We start from the raw sequence: 18,979 nt of genomic DNA on the forward strand, positions 1-18,979 counted from the left end.
ATATCAATAACATATTTTATACACACCTATTGCTTGTATAGATAACATATTTTATACACACCTATTGCTTGTATCGATAACATATTTTATACACACCTATTGCTTATATCAATAACATATTTTTTACACACCTATTGCTTGTATCAATAACATATTTTATCTACACCTATTGCTTGTATCGATAACATATTTTATACACACCTATTGCTTGTATCAATAACATATTTTATACATACCTATTGCTTGTATCAATAACATATTTTATCTACACCTATTGCTTGTATCAATAAAATATTTTATATACACCTATTGCTTGTATCAATAACATATTTTATACACACCTATTGCTTGTATCAATAACATATTTTATATACACCTATTGCTTGTATCAATAACATATTTTATACACACCTATTGCTTGTATCAATAACATATTCTATACACACCTATTGCTTGTATCAATAACATATTCTATACACACCTATTGCTTGTATCAATAACATATTCTATACACACCTATTGCTTGTATCAATAACATTTTATATACACCTATTGCTTGTATAAATAACATATTTAATACACACCTATTGCTTGTATCAATAACATATTTTATACACACCTATTGCTTGTATCAATAACATATTTTATATACACCTATTGCTTGTATCGATAACATATTTTATATACACCTATTGCTTGTATCAATAACATATTTTATACACGCCTATTGCTTGTATCAATAACATATTTTATATACACCTATTGCTTGTATCAATAACATATTCTATACACACCTATTGCTTGTATCAATAACATATTTTATACACACCTATTGCTTGTATCAATAACATATTTTATATACACCTATTGCTTGTATCAGTAACATATTTTATATACACCTATTGCTTGAATCAATAACATATTTTATACACACCTATTGCTTGTATCAATAACATATTTTATATACACCTATTGCTTGTATCAATAACATATTTTATATACACCTATTGCTTGTATCAATAACATATTTTATATACACCTATTGCTTGTATAAATAACATATTTTATACACACCTATTGCTTGTATCAATAACATATTTTATATACACCTATTGCTTGTATCGATAACATATTTTATACACACCTATTGCTTGTATCAATAACATATTCTATACACACCTATTGCTTGTATCAATAACATATTCTATACACACCTATTGCTTGTATCGATAACATATTTTATACACACCTATTGCTTGTATCAATAACATATTCTATACACACCTATTGCTTGTATCAATAACATATTCTATACACACCTATTGCTTGTATCGATAACATATTTTATATACACCTATTGCTTGTATCAATAACATATTTTATATACACCTATTGCTTGTATCAATAACATATTTTATACACACCTATTGCTTGTTTCAATAACATATTTTATACACACCTATTGCTTGTATCAGTAACATATTTTATACACACCTATTGCTTGTATCAATAACATATTTTATATACACCTATTGCTTGTATCAGTAACATATTTTATATGCACCTATTGCTTGTATCGATAACATATTTTATATACACCTATTGCTTGTATCAATAACATATTTTATATACACCTATTGCTTGTATCGATAACATATTTTATACACACCTATTGCTTGTATCGATAACATATTTTATACACACCTATTGCTTGTATCAATAACATATTTTATATACACCTATTGCTTGTATCAATAACATATTTTATCTACACCTATTGCTTGTATCAATAACATATTTTATACACACCTATTGCTTGTATCAATAACATATTTTATATACACCTATTGCTTGTATCAATAACATATTTTATACACACCTATTGCTTGTATAAATAACATATTTAATACACACCTATTGCTTGTATCAATAACATATTTTATACACACCTATTGCTTGTATCAATAACATATTTTATATACACCTATTGCTTGTATCGATAACATATTTTATACACACCTATTGCTTGTATCGATAACATATTTTATACACACCTATTGTTTGTATCAATAACATATTTTATACACCAATTGCTTGTATCAATAACATATTTTATACACACCTATTGCTTGTATCAATAACATATTTTATATACACCTATTGCTTGTATCAATAACATATTTTATATACACCTATTGCTTGTATCAATAACATATTTTATATACACCTATTGCTTGTATCGATAACATATTTTATACACACCTATTGCTTGTATCAATAACATATTTTATATACACCTATTGCTTGTATCGATAACATATTTTATATACACCTATTGCTTGTATCAATAACATATTTTATACACACCTATTGCTTGTATCGATAACATATTTTATATACACCTATTGCTTGTATCAATAACATATTTTATCTATACCTATTGCTTGTATCAATAACATATTTTATACACACCTATTGCTTGTATCAATAACATATTTTATACACACCTATTGCTTGTATCAATAACATATTTTATACACACCTATTGCTTGTATCAATAACATATTCTATACACACCTATTGCTTGTATCAATAACATATTTTATATACACCTATTGCTTGTATCAATAACATTTTCTATCTACACCTATTGCTTGTATCAATAACATATTTTATACACACCTATTGCTTGTATCAATAACATATTTTATATACACCTATTGCTTGTATCAATAACATATTCTATACACACCTATTGCTTGTATCAATAACATATTTTATATACACCTATTGCTTGTATCAATAACATATTCTATACACACCTATTGCTTGTATCAATAACATATTTTATATACACCTATTGCTTGTATCAATAACATATTTTATACACACCTATTGCTTGTATCGATAACATATTTTATACAAACCTATTGCTTGTATCTATAACATATTTTATACACACCTATTGCTTGTATCGATAACATATTTTATACACACCTATTGCTTGTAACAATAACATATTTTATACACACCTATTGATTGTATCAATAACATATTTTATATACACCTATTGCTTGTATCAATAACATATTTTATCTACACCTATTGCTTGTATCAATAACATATTTTATACACACCTATTGCTTGTATCTATAACATATTTTATACACACCTATTGCTTGTATCGATAACATATTTTATACACACCTATTGCTTGTAACAATAACATATTTTATACACACCTATTGATTGTATCAATAACATATTTTATACACACCTATTGCTTGTATCAATAACATATTTTATATACACCTATTGCTTGTATCAATAACATATTTTATCTACACCTATTGCTTGTATCGATAACATATTTTATACACACCTATTGCTTGTATCAATATTATATTTTATATACACCTATTGCTTGTATCAATAAAATATTTTATATACACCTATTGCTTGTATCAGTAACATATTTTATACACACCTATTGCTTGTATCAATAACATATTTTATACACACCTATTGCTTGTATCAATAACATATTTTATACACACCTATTGCTTGTATCAATAACATATTCTATACACACCTATTGCTTGTATCAATAACATATTTTATACACACCTATTGCTTGTATCAATAACATATTTTATCTACACCTATTGCTTGTATCAATAACATATTTTATACACACCTATTGCTTGTATCAATAACATATTTTATACACACCTATTGCTTGTATCGATAACATATTTTATACACACCTATTGCTTGTATCGATAACATATTTTATACACACCTATTGCTTGTATCGATAACATATTTTATACACACCTATTGCTTTGTAACAATAACATATTTTATACACACCTATTGATTGTATCAATAACATATTTTATATACACCTATTGCTTGTATCGATAACATATTTTATCTACACCTATTGCTTGTATCAATAACATATTTTATACACACCTATTGCTTGTATCTATAACATATTTTATACACACCTATTGCTTGTATCGATAACATATTTTATACACACCTATTGCTTGTAACAATAACATATTTTATACACACCTATTGATTGTATCAATAACATATTTTATACACACCTATTGCTTGTATCAATAACATATTTTATATATACCTATTGCTTGTATCAATAACATATTTTATCTACACCTATTGCTTGTATCAGTAACATATTTTATACACACCTATTGCTTGTATCAATAACATATTTTATACACACCTATTGCTTGTATCAATAACATATTTTATACATACCTATTGCTTGTATCGATAACATATTTTATCTACACCTATTGCTTGTATCAATAACATATTTTATACACACCTATTGCTTGTATCAATAACATATTTTATACACACCTATTGCTTGTATTGATAACATATTTTATAGACACCTATTGATTGTATCAATAACATATTTTATACACACCTATTGCTTGTATCAATAACATATTTTATATACACCTATTGCTTGTATTGATAACATATTTTATACACACCTATTGCTTGTATCAATAACATATTTTATCTACACCTATTGCTTGTATCAATAACATATTTTATACACACCTATTGCTTGTATCAATAACATATTTTATATACACCTATTGCTTGTATCAATAACATATTTTATACACACCTATTGCTTGTATCAATAACATATTTTATATACACCTATTGCTTGTATCAATAACATATTTTATATACACCTATTGCTTGTATCAATAACATATTTTATATACACCTATTGCTTGTATCAATAAGATATTTTATACACACCTATTGCTTGTATCAATAAGATATTTTATCTACACCTATTGCTTGTATCAATAACATATTCTATACACACCTATTGCTTGTATCAATAACATATTTTATACACACCTATTGCTTGTATCAATAACATTTTCTATCTACACCTATTGCTTGTATCAATAACATATTCTATACACACCTATTGCTTGTATCAATAACATATTTTATACGCACCTATTGCTTGTATCAATAACATATTTTATACACACCTATTGCTTGTATCAATAACATATTTTATACACACCTATTGCTTGTATCAATAACATATTTTATCTACACCTATTGCTTGTATCAATAACATATTTTATACACACCTATTGCTTGTATCAATAACATATTTTATACACACCTATTGCTTGTATCAATAACATATTTTATATACACCTATTGCTTGTATCAATAACATATTTTATCTACACCTATTGCTTGTATCAATAACATATTTTATACACACCTATTGCTTGTATCTATAACATATTTTATACACACCTATTGCTTGTATCTATAACATATTTTATACACACCTATTGCTTGTATCAATAACATATTTTATACACACCTATTGCTTGTATCGATAACATATTTTATACAAACCTATTGCTTGTATCTATAACATATTTTATACACACCTATTGCTTGTATCGATAACATATTTTATACACACCTATTGCTTGTAACAATAACATATTTTATACACACCTATTGATTGTATCAATAACATATTTTATATACACCTATTGCTTGTATCAATAACATATTTTATCTACACCTATTGCTTGTATCAATAACATATTTTATACACACCTATTGCTTGTATCTATAACATATTTTATACACACCTATTGCTTGTATCGATAACATATTTTATACACACCTATTGCTTGTAACAATAACATATTTTATACACACCTATTGATTGTATCAATAACATATTTTATACACACCTATTGCTTGTATCAATAACATATTTTATATACACCTATTGCTTGTATCAATAACATATTTTATCTACACCTATTGCTTGTATCGATAACATATTTTATACACACCTATTGCTTGTATCAATATTATATTTTATATACACCTATTGCTTGTATCAATAAAATATTTTATATACACCTATTGCTTGTATCAGTAACATATTTTATACACACCTATTGCTTGTATCAATAACATATTTTATACACACCTATTGCTTATATCAATAACATATTTTATACACACCTATTGCTTGTATCAATAACATATTCTATACACACCTATTGCTTGTATCAATAACATATTTTATACACACCTATTGCTTGTATCAATAACATATTTTATCTACACCTATTGCTTGTATCAATAACATATTTTATACACACCTATTGCTTGTATCAATAACATATTTTATACACACCTATTGCTTGTATCGATAACATATTTTATACACACCTATTGCTTGTATCGATAACATATTTTATACAAACCTATTGCTTGTATCTATAACATATTTTATACACACCTATTGCTTGTATCGATAACATATTTTATACACACCTATTGCTTGTAACAATAACATATTTTATACACACCTATTGATTGTATCAATAACATATTTTATCTACACCTATTGCTTGTATCAATAACATATTTTATACACACCTATTGCTTGTATCTATAACATATTTTATACACACCTATTGCTTGTAACAATAACATATTTTATACACACCTATTGATTGTATCAATAACATATTTTATACACACCTATTGCTTGTATCAATAACATATTTTATATACACCTATTGCTTGTATCAATAACATATTTTATCTACACCTATTGCTTGTATCGATAACATATTTTATACACACCTATTGCTTGTATCAATATTATATTTTATATACACCTATTGCTTGTATCAATAAAATATTTTATATACACCTATTGCTTGTATCAGTAACATATTTTATACACACCTATTGCTTGTATCAATAACATATTTTATACACACCTATTGCTTGTATCAATAACATATTTTATACACACCTATTGCTTGTATCAATAACATATTCTATACACACCTATTGCTTGTATCAATAACATATTTTATACACACCTATTGCTTGTATCAATAACATATTTTATCTACACCTATTGCTTGTATCAATAACATATTTTATACACACCTATTGCTTGTATCAATAACATATTTTATACACACCTATTGCTTGTATCGATAACATATTTTATACACACCTATTGCTTGTATCGATAACATATTTTATACAAACCTATTGCTTGTATCTATAACATATTTTATACACACCTATTGCTTGTATCGATAACATATTTCATACACACCTATTGCTTGTAACAATAACATATTTTATACACACCTATTGATTGTATCAATAACATATTTTATATACACCTATTGCTTGTATCGATAACATATTTTATCTACACCTATTGCTTGTATCAATAACATATTTTATCTACACCTATTGCTTGTATCAGTAACATATTTTATACACACCTATTGCTTGTATCAATAACATATTTTATACACACCTATTGCTTGTATCAATAACATATTTTATACACACCTATTGCTTGTATCAATAACATATTCTATACACACCTATTGCTTGTATCAATAACATATTTTATACACACCTATTGCTTGTATCAATAACATATTTTATCTACACCTATTGCTTGTATCAATAACATATTTTATACACACCTATTGCTTGTATCAATAACATATTTTATACACACCTATTGCTTGTATCGATAACATATTTTATATACACCTATTGCTTGTATCAATAAAATATTTTATATACACCTATTGCTTGTATCAGTAACATATTTTATACACACCTATTGCTTGTATCAATAACATATTTTATACACACCTATTGCTTGTATCAATAACATATTTTATACACACCTATTGCTTGTATCAATAACATATTCTATACACACCTATTGCTTGTATCAATAACATATTTTATACACACCTATTGCTTGTATCAATAACATATTTTATCTACACCTATTGCTTGTATCAATAACATATTTTATACACACCTATTGCTTGTATCAATAACATATTTTATACACACCTATTGCTTGTATCGATAACATATTTTATACACACCTATTGCTTGTATCGATAACATATTTTATACAAACCTATTGCTTGTATCTATAACATATTTTATACACACCTATTGCTTGTATCGATAACATATTTTATACACACCTATTGCTTGTAACAATAACATATTTTATACACACCTATTGATTGTATCAATAACATATTTTATATACACCTATTGCTTGTATCGATAACATATTTTATCTACACCTATTGCTTGTATCAATAACATATTTTATACACACCTATTGCTTGTATCTATAACATATTTTATACACACCTATTGCTTGTATCGATAACATATTTTATACACACCTATTGCTTGTAACAATAACATATTTTATACACACCTATTGATTGTATCAATAACATATTTTATACACACCTATTGCTTGTATCAATAACATATTTTATATACACCTATTGCTTGTATCAATAACATATTTTATCTACACCTATTGCTTGTATCAGTAACATATTTTATACACACCTATTGCTTGTATCAATAACATATTTTATACACACCTATTGCTTGTATCAATAACATATTTTATACATACCTATTGCTTGTATCGATAACATATTTTATCTACACCTATTGCTTGTATCAATAACATATTTTATACACACCTATTGCTTGTATCAATAACATATTTTATACACACCTATTGCTTGTATTGATAACATATTTTATAGACACCTATTGATTGTATCAATAACATATTTTATACACACCTATTGCTTGTATCAATAACATATTTTATATACACCTATTGCTTGTATTGATAACATATTTTATACACACCTATTGCTTGTATCAATAACATATTTTATCTACACCTATTGCTTGTATCAATAACATATTTTATACACACCTATTGCTTGTATCAATAACATATTTTATATACACCTATTGCTTGTATCAATAACATATTTTATACACACCTATTGCTTGTATCAATAACATATTTTATATACACCTATTGCTTGTATCAATAACATATTTTATATACACCTATTGCTTGTATCAATAAGATATTTTATACACACCTATTGCTTGTATCAATAAGATATTTTATCTACACCTATTGCTTGTATCAATAACATATTCTATACACACCTATTGCTTGTATCAATAACATATTCTATACACACCTATTGCTTGTATCAATAACATATTCTATACACACCTATTGCTTGTATTAATAACATATTCTATACACACCTATTGCTTGTATCAATAACATATTCTATACACACCTATTGCTTGTATCAATAACATATTTTATACACACCTATTGCTTGTATCAATAACATATTCTATACGCACCTATTGCTTGTATCAATAACATATTTTATACGCACCTATTGCTTGTATCAATAACATATTTTATACACACCTATTGCTTGTATCAATAACATATTTTATACACACCTATTGCTTGTATCAATAACATATTTTATCTACACCTATTGCTTGTATCAATAACATATTTTATACACACCTTTTGCTTGTATCAATAACATATTTTATACACACCTATTGCTTGTATCAATAACATATTTTATATACACCTATTGCTTGTATCAATAACATATTTTATCTACACCTATTGCTTGTATCAATAACATATTTTATACACACCTATTGCTTGTATCTATAACATATTTTATACACACCTATTGCTTGTATCTATAACATATTTTATACACACCTATTGCTTGTATCAATAACATATTTTATACACACCTATTGCTTGTATCGATAACATATTTTATACAAACCTATTGCTTGTATCTATAACATATTTTATACACACCTATTGCTTGTATCGATAACATATTTTATACACACCTATTGCTTGTAACAATAACATATTTTATACACACCTATTGATTGTATCAATAACATATTTTATATACACCTATTGCTTGTATCAATAACATATTTTATCTACACCTATTGCTTGTATCAATAACATATTTTATACACACCTATTGCTTGTATCTATAACATATTTTATACACACCTATTGCTTGTATCGATAACATATTTTATACACACCTATTGCTTGTAACAATAACATATTTTATACACACCTATTGATTGTATCAATAACATATTTTATACACACCTATTGCTTGTATCAATAACATATTTTATATACACCTATTGCTTGTATCAATAACATATTTTATCTACACCTATTGCTTGTATCGATAACATATTTTATACACACCTATTGCTTGTATCAATATTATATTTTATATACACCTATTGCTTGTATCAATAAAATATTTTATATACACCTATTGCTTGTATCAGTAACATATTTTATACACACCTATTGCTTGTATCAATAACATATTTTATACACACCTATTGCTTGTATCAATAACATATTTTATACACACCTATTGCTTGTATCAATAACATATTTTATATACACCTATTGCTTGTATCAATAACATATTTTATACACACCTATTGCTTGTATCAATAACATATTTTATCTACACCTATTGCTTGTATCAATAACATATTTTATACACACCTATTGCTTGTATCAATAACATATTTTATACACACCTATTGCTTGTATCGATAACATATTTTATACACACCTATTGCTTGTATCGATAACATATTTTATACAAACCTATTGCTTGTATCTATAACATATTTTATACACACCTATTGCTTGTATCGATAACATATTTTATACACACCTATTGCTTGTAACAATAACATATTTTATACACACCTATTGATTGTATCAATAACATATTTTATATACACCTATTGCTTGTATCGATAACATATTTTATATACACCTATTGCTTGTATCAATAACATATTTTATACACACCTATTGCTTGTATCAATAACATATTTTATACACACCTATTGCTTGTATCGATAACATATTTTATACACACCTATTGCTTGTAACAATAACATATTTTATACACACCTATTGATTGTATCAATAACATATTTTATACACACCTATTGCTTGTATCTATAACATATTTTATATACACCTATTGCTTGTATCAATAACATATTTTATCTACACCTATTGCTTGTATCGATAACATATTTTATACACACCTATTGCTTGTATCAATATTATATTTTATATACACCTATTGCTTGTATCAATAAAATATTTTATATACACCTATTGCTTGTATCAGTAACATATTTTATACACACCTATTGCTTGTATCAATAACATATTTTATACACACCTATTGCTTGTATCAATAACATATTTTATACACACCTATTGCTTGTATCAATAACATATTCTATACACACCTATTGCTTGTATCAATAACATATTTTATACACACCTATTGCTTGTATCAATAACATATTTTATCTACACCTATTGCTTGTATCAATAACATATTTTATACACACCTATTGCTTGTATCAATAACATATTTTATACACACCTATTGCTTGTATCAATAACATATTTTATACACACCTATTGCTTGTATCGATAACATATTTTATACAAACCTATTGCTTGTATCTATAACATATTTTATACACACCTATTGCTTGTATCGATAACATATTTTATACACACCTATTGCTTGTAACAATAACATATTTTATACACACCTATTGATTGTATCAATAACATATTTTATATACACCTATTGCTTGTATCGATAACATATTTTATCTACACCTATTGCTTGTATCAATAACATATTTTATACACACCTATTGCTTGTATCTATAACATATTTTATACACACCTATTGCTTGTATCGATAACATATTTTATACACACCTATTGCTTGTAACAATAACATATTTTATACACACCTATTGATTGTATCAATAACATATTTTATACACACCTATTGCTTGTATCAATAACATATTTTATCTACACCTATTGCTTGTATCAGTAACATATTTTATACACACCTATTGCTTGTATCAATAACATATTTTATACACACCTATTGCTTGTATCAATAACATATTTTATACATACCTATTGCTTGTATCGATAACATATTTTATCTACACCTATTGCTTGTATCAATAACATATTTTATACACACCTATTGCTTGTATCAATAACATATTTTATACACACCTATTGCTTGTATTGATAACATATTTTATAGACACCTATTGATTGTATCAATAACATATTTTATCTACACCTATTGCTTGTATCAATAACATATTTTATACACACCTATTGCTTGTATCAATAACATATTTTATACACACCTATTGCTTGTATTGATAACATATTTTATAGACACCTATTGATTGTATCAATAACATATTCTATACACACCTATTGCTTGTATCAATAACATATTTTATATACACCTATTGCTTGTATTGATAACATATTTTATACACACCTATTGCTTGTATCAATAACATATTTTATATACACCTATTGCTTGTATCAATAACATATTTTATATACACCTATTGCTTGTATCAATAACATATTTTATACACGCCTATTGCTTGTATCAATAACATATTTTATCTACACCTATTGCTTGTATCAATAACATATTTTATACACACCTATTGCTTGTATCAATAACATATTTTATACACACCTATTGCTTATATCGATAACATATTTTATATACACCTATTGCTTGTATCAATAACATATTTTATATACACCTATTGCTTGTATTGATCACATATTTTATACACACCTATTGCTTGTATCAATAACATATTTTATATACACCTATTGCTTGTATCAATAACATATTTTATATACACCTATTGCTTGTATCAATAACATATTTTATACACACCTATTGCTTGTATCAATAAGATATTTTATCTACACCTATTGCTTGTATCAATAACATATTCTATACACACCTATTGCTTGTATCAATAACATATTCTATATACACCTATTGCTTGTATCAATAACATATTTTATACACACCTATTGCTTGTATCAATAACATATTTTATATACACCTATTGCTTGTATCAATAACATTTTCTATCTACACCTATTGCTTGTATCAATAAAATATTCTATACACACCTATTGCTTGTATCAATAACATATTTTATACGCACCTATTGCTTGTATCAATAACATATTTTATACACACCTATTGCTTGTATCAATAACATATTTTATACACACCTATTGCTTGTATCAATAACATATTTTATCTACACCTATTGCTTGTATCAATAACATATTTTATACACACCTATTGCTTGTATCAATAACATATTTTATACACACCTATTGCTTGTATCAATAACATATTTTATATACACCTATTGCTTGTATCAATAACATATTTTATCTACACCTATTGCTTGTATCAATAACATATTTTATACACACCTATTGCTTGTATCTATAACATATTTTATACACACCTATTGCTTGTATCTATAACATATTTTATACACACCTATTGCTTGTATCAATAACATATTTTATACACACCTATTGCTTGTATCGATAACATATTTTATACAAACCTATTGCTTGTATCTATAACATATTTTATACACACCTATTGCTTGTATCGATAACATATTTTATACACACCTATTGCTTGTAACAATAACATATTTTATACACACCTATTGATTGTATCAAAAACATATTTTATATACACCTATTGCTTGTATCAATAACATATTTTATCTACACCTATTGCTTGTATCAATAACATATTTTATACACACCTATTGCTTGTATCTATAACATATTTTATACACACCTATTGCTTGTATCGATAACATATTTTATACACACCTATTGCTTGTAACAATAACATATTTTATACACACCTATTGATTGTATCAATAACATATTTTATACACACCTATTGCTTGTATCAATAACATATTTTATATACACCTATTGCTTGTATCAATAACATATTTTATCTACACCTATTGCTTGTATCGATAACATATTTTATACACACCTATTGCTTGTATCAATATTATATTTTATATACACCTATTGCTTGTATCAATAAAATATTTTATATACACCTATTGCTTGTATCAGTAACATATTTTATACACACCTATTGCTTGTATCAATAACATATTTTATACACACCTATTGCTTGTATCAATAACATATTTTATACACACCTATTGCTTGTATCAATAACATATTCTATACACACCTATTGCTTGTATCAATAACATATTTTATACACACCTATTGCTTGTATCAATAACATATTTTATCTACACCTATTGCTTGTATCAATAACATATTTTATACACACCTATTGCTTGTATCAATAACATATTTTATACACACCTATTGCTTGTATCGATAACATATTTTATACACACCTATTGCTTGTATCGATAACATATTTTATACAAACCTATTGCTTGTATCTATAACATATTTTATACACACCTATTGCTTGTATCGATAACATATTTTATACACACCTATTGCTTGTAACAATAACATATTTTATACACACCTATTGATTGTATCAATAACATATTTTATATACACCTATTGCTTGTATCAATAACATATTTTATCTACACCTATTGCTTGTATCAATAACATATTTTATACACACCTATTGCTTGTATCTATAACATATTTTATACACACCTATTGCTTGTATCGATAACATATTTTATACACACCTATTGCTTGTAACAATAACATATTTTATACACACCTATTGATTGTATCAATAACATATTTTATACACACCTATTGCTTGTATCAATAACATATTTTATATACACCTATTGCTTGTATCAATAACATATTTTATCTACACCTATTGCTTGTATCGATAACATATTTTATACACACCTATTGCTTGTATCAATATTATATTTTATATACACCTATTGCTTGTATCAATAAAATATTTTATATACACCTATTGCTTGTATCAGTAACATATTTTATACACACCTATTGCTTGTATCAATAACATATTTTATACACACCTATTGCTTGTATCAATAACATATTTTATACACACCTATTGCTTGTATCAATAACATATTTTATACACACCTATTGCTTTTATCAATAACATATTCTATACACACCTATTGCTTGTATCAATAACATATTTTATACACACATATTGCTTGTATCAATAACACATTTTATACACACCTATTGCTTGTATCAATAACATATTTTATACACACCTATTGCTTGTATCGATAACATATTTTATACACACCTATTGCTTGTATCGATAACATATTTTATACACACCTATTGCTTGTATCCATAACATATTTTATATACACCTATTGCTTGTATCGATAACATATTTATACACACCTATTGCTTGTATCAATAACATATTTTATACACACCTATTGTATGTATCAATAACATATTTTATACACACCTATTGTTTGTATCGATAACATATTTTATACACACCTATTGCTTGTATCGATAACATATTTTATACACACCTATTGCTTGTATCGATAACATATTTTATACACATATTGCTTGTATCGATAACATATTTTCTATACACCTATTGCTTGTATCAATAACATATTTTATTTACACCTATTGCTTCTATCAATAACATATTTTATATACACCTATTGCTTGTATCGATAACATATTTTATATACACCTATTGCTTGTATTTATAACATATTTTACACACACCTATTGCTTGTATCAATAACATATTTTATACACACCTATTGCTTGTATCAATAACATATTTTTGTATATTTTATATACACCTATTGCTTGTATCTATAACATAATTTATCCACACCTATTGCTTGTATCAATAACATATTTTATCTTCTCCTATTGCATGTATCAATAACATATTTTATCCAAACTTATTGCTTGTATCAATAACATGTTTTATCTACACCTATTGCTTGTATCGATAACATATTTTATCTTCTCCTATTGCTTGTATCAATAACATATTTTATCTTCTCCTATTGCTTGTATCAATAACATATTTTATATACACCTATTGCTTGTATCAATAACATATTTTATCTTCTCCTATTGCATGTATCAATAACATATTTTATACACAACTATTGCTTGTATCGATAACATATTTTATCTTCACCTATTGCTTGTATCAATAACATATTTTATATACACCTATTGCTTGTATCGATAACATGTTTTATCTCTACCTATTGATTGTATCAATAACATATTTTATATACACCTATTGCTTGTATCGATAACATATTTTATATACACCTATTGCTTTTATCAATAACATATTCTATACACACCTATTGCTTGTATCAATAACATATTTTATACACACCTATTGCTTGTATCGATAACATATTTTATACACACCTATTGCTTGTATCGATAACATATTTTATACACATATTGCTTGTATCGATAACATATTTTCTATACACCTATTGCTTGTATCAATAACATATTTTATTTACACCTATTGCTTCTATCAATAACATATTTTATATACACCTATTGCTTGTATCGATAACATATTTTATATACACCTATTGCTTGTATTAATAACATATTTTACACACACCTATTGCTTGTATCAATAACATATTTTATACACACCTATTGCTTGTATCAATAACATATTTTTGTATATTTTATATACACCTATTGCTTGTATCTATAACATAATTTATCCACACCTATTGCTTGTATCAATAACATATTTTATCTTCTCCTATTGCATGTATCAATAACAAATTTTATCCAAACTTATTGCTTGTATCAATAACATGTTTTATCTACACCTATTGCTTGTATCGATAACATATTTTATCTTCTCCTATTGCTTGTATCAATAGCATATTTTATCTTCTCCTATTGCTTGTATCAATAACATATTTTATATACACCTATTGCTTGTATCAATAACATATTTTATCTTCTCCTATTGCATGTATCAATAACATATTTTATACACAACTATTGCTTGTATCGATAACATATTTTATCTTCACCTATTGCTTGTATCAATAACATATTTTATATACACCTATTGCTTGTATCGATAACATGTTTTATCTCTACCTATTGATTGTATCAATAACATATTTTATATACACCTATTGCTTGTATCAATAACATATTTTATATACACCTATTGCTTTTATCAATAACATATTCTATCAACACCTATTGCTTGTATCAATAACATATTTTATACACACCTATTGCTTGTATCAATAACATATTTTATACACACCTATTGCTTGTATCAATAACATATTTTATACACACCTATTGCTTGTATCAATAACATATTCTATACACACCTATTGCTTGTATCAATAACATATTTTATATACACCTATTGCTTGTATCAATAACATATTTTATCTACACCTATTGCTTGTATCAATAACATATTTTATACACACCTATTGCTTGTATCCATAACATATTTTATACACACCTATTGCTTGTATCAATAACATATTTTATACACACCTATTGCTTGTATCAATAACATATTTTATACACACCTATTGCTTGTATCAATAACATATTCTATACACACCTATTGCTTGTATCAATAACATATTTTATACACACCTATTGCTTGTATCAATAACATATTTTATACACACCTATTGCTTGTATCAATAACATATTTTATACACACCTATTGCTTGTATCAATAACATATTTTATACACACCTATTGCTTGTATCAATAACATATTTTAAACACACCTATTGCTTGTATCAATAACATATTTTATACACACCTATTGCTTATATCAATAACATATTTTATAGACACCTATTGCTTGTATTGATAACATATTTTATACACACCTATTGCTTGTATCAATAACATATTTTATAGACACCTATTGATTGTATCAATAACATATTTTATACACACCTATTGCTTATATCAATAACATATTTTATACACACCTATTGCTTGTATCAATAACATATTTTATAGACACCTATTGATTGTATCAATAACATATTTTATACACACCTATTGCTTATATCAATAACATATTTTATACACACCTATTGCTTGTATTGATAACATATTTTATAGACACCTATTGATTGTATCAATAACATATTTTATACACACCTATTGCTTATATCAATAACATATTTTATACACCTATTGCTTGTATTGATAACATATTTTATACACACCTATTGCTTGTATCGATAACATATTTTATACACACCTATTGCTTGTATCAATAACATATTTTATATACACCTATTGCTTGTATCAATAACATATTTTATACACACCTATTGCTTGTATCAATAAGATATTTTATACACACCTATTGCTTGTATCAATAAGATATTTTATCTACACCTATTGCTTGTATCAATAACATATTCTATACACACCTATTGCTTGTATCAATAACATATTCTATACACACCTATTGCTTGTATCAATAACATATTCTATACACACCTATTGCTTGTATCAATAACATATTTTATATACACCTATTGCTTGTATCAATAACATATTCTATACACACCTATTGCTTGAATCAATAACATATTTTATACACACCTATTGCTTGTATCAATAACATATTTTATATACACCTATTGCTTGTATCGATAACATATTTTATACACACCTATTGCTTGTATCAATAACATATTTTATACACACCTATTGCTTGTATCTATAACATATTTTATACACACCTATTGCTTGTATCGATAACATATTTTATACACACCTATTGCTTGTATCGATAACATATTTTATATACACCTATTGCTTGTATCTATAACATATTTTATAGACACCTATTGCTTGTATCTATAACATATTTTATATACACCTATTGCTTGTATCAATAACATATTTTATGCACACCTATTGCTTGTATCAATAACATATTTTATACACACCTATTGCTTGTATCAATAACATATTTTATACACACCTATTGCT

Source organism: Bombina bombina, chromosome 5 (assembly GCF_027579735.1).
Source record: "Bombina bombina isolate aBomBom1 chromosome 5, aBomBom1.pri, whole genome shotgun sequence".
NCBI classification, from domain to species: domain Eukaryota; kingdom Metazoa; phylum Chordata; class Amphibia; order Anura; family Bombinatoridae; genus Bombina; species Bombina bombina.